We start from the raw sequence: 6,919 nt of genomic DNA, 5'->3' as shown, positions 1-6,919 counted from the left end.
TTGACATTTGTTTGATTAATGAAAGTCTTTTCCTCAAAAAAAAAAAAAAGGTATAAATTATATAAATATATAATATAATAATAGGAAATATAAAATTTAGTCAGCACAATCACTTTAATAGAATATTTATATGTACTATTATATATATATATATATATATATATATATAGGATTAGGATCGACAATGGTAATATTTCCCCTTCAACTTGGCAATATGATGGGTGGGACGATCTCAAATTAAACTTGTAGAGGAGCCTGGGATATATATTATTTGAGGGACACCAGGTCCCCTACTAATTTTTTTTTCAAAGATCCAAATCATCTATTTTTTAATTCTACATTCATAGATTATGTAGGATACAATTGGATATCGAACCGGTTTCCGATTTGTCTAATTTTTTGCAAGGATGATCTATAAATGTAGACTTAAAAAATAGATGGAAGGGCCCAACCAGGTTCAAACCGGTGACCTTTTGATATGCAGTCAAATGCTCTACCACTGAGCTATGGACCCAACTGTTGATAATGTTCCCCCGCAAAGAACCATATTTCACAACTTCTATTTTAAAATAGCCCCCCTTACATTAAAGAGATTGTATTGGACAATGACTATTATAGAATAAAAATTGTGAAAAAGGGCTATTTTAGCACAAACCCAAAATTAGCAAGCCTATACAACTATAATGTCAAAAAAAGAATGTATTTGCTATACTACTTTTTATTTATAAGAATAGTCTAGCCGTTTTGCTATACTATTTTTAATTTTATTTTTAAGTATTGCCGCTCGGTTATGCGTTTTAAATATATCAGAATATTTAAATAGTATAGACACGCGAAATTTCTATCTGAAACAGGTATGGGTATCCCTTCTTGTGATTGTTTCAAAATTTTCTCGTTGGTTCTTCGATTTGGGGGTTATGTGTTTAGGTTTGGTCTGGGTTCTAATGAACAAGCATAACTCATTTCAGAGGAACCAAGGTCTCCGAATTCAATTCCTGGCCCATTCAGTTGTAGAGTATAACAGAGTATAGTCCATTCAGTTGTAGAGAATTGAGAAACGAGTAAAGGAAACACCTTTTGACCCGTAACTATTTTGTTGTTTAATTCTGGGAGTACAATTTTATTGCTCAATACCAAATAAATGTTTAAAATCAGTAAAAAAAATATATTTATATAAATTATAAAAATAAAATAAAATAAAAAAGGACACGACCGCCTAGCCGCCTAGGCCGATTTTTCGAACACTGCCCGGAAAGCATTTGTTCAGCTGAGTTCTATGATTATCACAGTGAACATACAAACTTCTAAAACATTTCTGATTCAGAAAAACCAAATTCAATGGTAAGACAGAGAAAACTGATCGACGCAGAAAAGAAAAAAACAAAAGAACACAACCCAATATGAAAAACTCACAGGAACTGAATTGAGGACGGTCAGAAAGAGCTTGATCAACTTGTCCAGCGAGCTTATCATCATTATCAGCATCACCATCAGGAAAACCCCATAAAGGAGAACAGGGCTGGTCAGTGGACGAGAACAAAGGAGGGGACGTGGGGTTAGAAGGAAAGTGAATCGGATCCAACGGCCAAAAAGCATCGAGGTCAAGATCAAACTGTTGAAGTGAGTCTCCTAATTAATCAAGGAGATTTATTTCCTTGATTAATTAAGGGATTTACTTTCTTATTTTATAGATTTATTTCCTTGGTTAATTAAGGGATTTACTTTCCTATTTTATATAGTTGTCAAATCATTGTATAATTAGGAGATATTTTCCTAATCCTTTACTAGATCTAATTCCTTGTAAAGCACTCATGTAAACTCTTATATATACCTCCTTATGGAGAAGAATAAAATAAGAACCTGAACATATTCAAACCCATATTCATATTTTAGCATGGTATCAAAGCAATCGATCCTCGGTTGTCTCTAAATTCTCATATCAAAATTTCTCCTCCCCTCCTCTTCAAGGGGGGGAGGGGGAGTGAAAACGGATCTGTTTCTCTTTATTATGGAGATTTTGCCTCTTTCTTGACTCCGACATACCCTTCTCTTCAGGGGGAGAAGAGAATTGAAGAGAAGTTTCTATGTCCTTAGCCGTGTTCACAGGGTTTCTGTGTCCTTTAACCGTGTTCACAGGGTTTCTGTGTTCTCTAAATCCTCGTATCATCGTATCGCATTCCTCATATCCTCGTATCGTATCCTCGTATCCTAAATCAAATTCCTTGTTTCAGATTCAGATCTAAACCCGAATCCCTCGTATCGAATTCCTTGAAACACGAACCCGTATCCTTGTATCCTGAATCCCTGAATCCTGAATCCTGAATCCCGAAACCCTGAATCCTGAAACTCTGAATCCTGAATCCTGAATCCTGAATCCCGAAACCCTGAATCCTGAAACTCTGAATCCTGAATCCTGAATCCTGAATCCCTGAATCCTGAATCCTGAATCCCGAAACCCTGAATCCTGAAACTCTGAATCCTGAATCCTGAATCCCGAAACCCTAAACACACCCCGAAACCCTAAACACACTCTGAATCCTGAATCCTGAATCCCGAAACCCTAAAACACATCTTTTTTATCTTATTCTTAAATCCTTCCGCTGCCATGGATATCGTATCCAAATCCAAATCCAAATCCAAATCCGAATCCGAATCCGAATCTCAACCTTCCAACCTGAATCCGAATCTGAATCCGAATCCGAATTTGAATCCCAACCTTCCAACCTGAATCCGAATCCAAATCCAATTCATACATCAAATTCCTCAAATCAAGTTCCTAAATCAAATGGTCGGTCGCCAGTGGAAAGCGACCTGCCCCCCTAGTTCTTTGAACACGGAGAATCTGCTTCAAAACTACCGGTCGCCAGTGGAAAGCGACTAGTAGCCAAAGAAGCTGTTTCAAACCGACTGGCTGCCAAAATCCAGCGACCGGTCACCAGAGGAAAACGATCAGTTCTCTCCACGCTGTCAAAATCAGGAGGAGGAAATTGAACCATCTTATGAGATTTTTTTTCCGCTTCAGTCATCTCCCTGCCATCACACTCAGGAGGAGAAAATTGAGGAGTTTGTGCCCGCTCTGGAGAATTCTTCAGCTCCAGTACCACACCAATCACCTGCTGAGGACGTCATTCAGAAGGCACAGAGCCTGCATATCAGATTCTAAAAAAAGGAAGAATCGTGGTAAACCTCCAGTTCACTACGAAGAAGATCTTAATGCAAATGGAAAATATCTCATCAACAATTATGTATCCCTCAACAGATTATCAGAGTCACGGGTACACTTTGTGAAGCAGTTAGCCGACATACCTGTTCCCAATAGTGTAATTGAAGCACTAGAAGACCAAAAAAATGGAAAGAAGTCAAGAATGAAGAAATGCGAGCTCTCCAGAAGAATGACACATGGGCACAGTGTGTCTCATAGGAATGCAGTTGATCGAATCTTAAGGTACTTAAAGTTAACCCTTGGAAAAGGATTAATGTTCTCAAAAATTGCATGGATTATCGACTTGGGTGCTACAAATTTCATGACTCACTTACCAAGTTGGGCATTTGTGACGTATATGCACAAACTTGAGGAGGAGTGTTGAAGTGAGTCTCCTAATTAATCAAGGAGATTTATTTCCTTGATTAATTAAGGGATTTACTTTCTTATTTTATAGATTTATTTCCTTGGTTAATTAAGGGATTTACTTTCCTATTTTATATAGTTGTCAAATCATTGTATAATTAGGAGATATTTTCCTAATCCTTTACTAGATCTAATTCCTTGTAAAGCACTCATGTAAACTCTTATATATACCTCCTTATGGAGAAGAATAAAATAAGAACCTGAACATATTCAAACCCATATTCATATTTTAGCACAAACTCCATGAGCGCAGCTTCTCTGTCGTCTACCACGTTCTTTGACTTTGGCGGAATGGCTTGAGTTTGGCTTTCCTCTTCTGGCTCGATCATTTTCTGGGAAAGCAGTGATTTTTCTTTCGTTTTCCGGGAACATTGTCTCTCTAGGATGAAAGATTTTGAGAGGAAGAGAAGGATTCAGTAATGGTAATAATCTGCAGGGTCGGTGTGATTCCATGGAAACCATTAGTTGTTTTTTAAGTGTTTTTACAACTTGCAGTTGAGACCAGAGAGTGAATATAGTGGATAAAGTATTCCGGGGAATAATCATCTCTTGCAATCAACTGCCAAATAAGTCTACAACTTGGAACTTGTTTGCTCTCTTATTTTATTCTTTATTTTTACTACTTGCATAGGTGTGGTGGGGGTAACATGGCGTGATATGTGTGGAATTATGAATTCTTTAGAGTAGTCCGGCTATAGTTTAGACGTTCATTCTTTATTAAAAATGAATTTTTGATATATCATTTATTATGTGTCGATATTATTTTTGGTAACAAAATATATCGATATGTTATTGGTACATTTTCGACAATATCGCACATAAAATTTATGTCTATGAGAGAATCTTACTTGCATTCTGGGATATATTCCTATATGTTTATAGCCCTCACATAAAATGGTCACATAATAAGTATTGGGGGACAAAGAAATATACTCCTTGTGAGACATCAGATTTTCTTATAAACCTATATTATAACACACATATAATTTTAGAGTTTATAATATTACAAATGTTATAATTTGAGTGAACTTATAGCGACACATAACATATGCCACATGATATTACCATAACACATAATAATATGCGAGAGAAGAAAATGAAATGCAAAAAGTAAGTGTGGGGTGTGAGGTTGATGAATAAATAATCTATATCTGCTTGGGTATGGATGGAATCGGTCGAATCTGGGGTGGGTATGCCATTCCCATCCCCGTTAAGCTTTTTTCCCCATCCCCGCCTTCATACCCACAATATTCATATCGGGGATTCCCCATCCCCACCTTCGTTGGGAATGGGTTCCTCGACCCGCCCATTACAAAAGAAAAAATCAATATAAAACTACTTTGTTGAAAGAAATAAAAAAAAGGATATCTCCTATTGGATTTCATTGAATATGTAAAGGGAGATTCTCACTATAGTTATCTTAATTAGTGCAATAAGATATTTTCCAAGCATATTATGTACAAAGGGAGTTGCGGAAGTAACAGAGCTGCACAGGGAGATGGGTTATGAAGTTGGGAAATAGACATGAAATCAAATTAAAAAGGAGAGATAATTGAAAAAGAAAAGAGGTTTTTTTATTTAAACTCCACACTTTTCTTTGTTCACTCCAATACTTAAATAATTAAGCTCTTAAGTTTTATTATTGTGTAAAAAGACAAAAAAGGTCATCCAACTTAATACTTAACCCTAGTATATCTATACACACACCATACACCCCACCACTCTTCATATTATAAGTTTTAGAAAAACACAAACTCCTCTACACCCTATTTTTTTTATGAGAACTCTACACCCTATTATCAGATTACTATTCTCTTTCAATCCGAGAAACCAACTACACTCTCATCTTCTCTATCAAAACCTCCTAGTTCATTCTCAAATTTTTAATAATTAATAATAATAACAGAATAATTCTGCTACTACATTTGATAACAGTGTTTTTCTCTCTTTAAGTAATGTGAGGTTGAAATGAACTTAGAGTGGTGAGGGGCAAGATAGCGGGGTGTGGGGTGTGAGGTTGATGAGTGTTTTATTTTTTATTTTTCTGTTGAGTGTGTATTTAGGGGTAGTTTGAGAAGATAGTGGGTTTTCTTGGGAATTGGTAAAATTTGAATTAGAAGTTAAGGTGAACATAGAATATGAGGTGAACAAAGATAAGTGCGGGGTTTAAATAGAAAAACTCAAAAAAAAAAAAAAAAAAAAAAGAATGAGAGAGAGGAGTTTTAGAAGTTTGTGTTTATTGCCAATAAAGTAATAAATGCAAAGTTAAGTGCATTTTAAATGAATTCTGAACCGTTAGATTGGGATAGATCTAAGGGCTAAAGATGTGTGTAAAAAAGTGTGGTTTTATGTATGTCCCCCGATATATATATATATATATATATATACCATCCTCGTCCCTCCTCGAATACCATACCCAATAAATTCCCCATACCCGTTCCCATTCATACCCGATCCATTAGGGTGGAATCCCCCAGAAGAAGGACTTGAGGGAAAATTGCTATCCCTAGTTGGGGAGCTCCACTAGGGTGTTTTAGGTTCATGTGGTTCCTTTTACCCCCCAACAAAAGAAGCAAAAAATTTACCTATATTACGCAAAATAGTTTTTATTTGGAAAGAAACGACATAAGAAGCTCTCTTGTTTTTAACAAAAATTTAAAGTTTAAAATAAATTAAAGGTTGTATCTTTATTGAACACAACTACCCATTAATCTTTTTTAATTCTAAATAAAAAAAACGAAATGACATGCATGTGTGAAGGAGCTAGTGATAATGATGAGAGTGCTACATTTACAAGAGTGTATAAAGCTTTTTAAAGATTAAAAATATGAGCTTCCACGTGGAGTATCGAGTTGTGCTTAATCAATGGGGTCGTCGAGAGGTTGCCCATCATCCCTATCGAGTGCTAGAGCACAACTTCATCAGAGTTTTGATTTTTGTAAATTTTCCAATGGTCGTCTTTGCTTCTAATTTTTCAATCATACATGCTTTTTTGGTTACCATGAATTTCATTTTACAACACAATTCAAACAAAATTACGATTGTGATAATAGAAAAAGACTAATTAGTTAAAAGTAGAAGCAATTAGCTTATATATATGTATATATTATTTGAGGGACACTATTTGGGGTCCCCTACTATTTTTTTTATATTCCAAAGATCCAAATCATCTATTTTTTAATTCTACATTCATAGATTATGTAGGATACAATTGGATATCAAACCAGTTTTTGATTTGTCTAATTTTTTGCAAAGATGATCTATGAATGTAGACTTTAAAAAATTTATGGA

General features: G+C 35.4%; 1 non-coding gene across 1 annotated transcript; it reads right to left on the bottom strand.

The window, feature by feature from the left end:
* Positions 1-442: 442 nt before the first annotated feature.
* On the bottom strand, positions 443-514 carry TRNAC-GCA (transfer RNA cysteine (anticodon GCA)). Its single transcript has one exon. It is a non-coding gene; the product is annotated as a tRNA-Cys (tRNA).
* Between the last annotated feature and the right edge of the window lie 6,405 nt (positions 515-6,919).

The sequence above is a fragment of the Prunus avium genome, chromosome 5 (assembly GCF_965620075.1).
Source record: "Prunus avium chromosome 5, drPruAviu1.hap1.1, whole genome shotgun sequence".
In the NCBI taxonomy this organism is placed as follows: domain Eukaryota; kingdom Viridiplantae; phylum Streptophyta; class Magnoliopsida; order Rosales; family Rosaceae; genus Prunus; species Prunus avium.
This window is presented reverse-complemented; position numbering and strand designations above follow the sequence as displayed.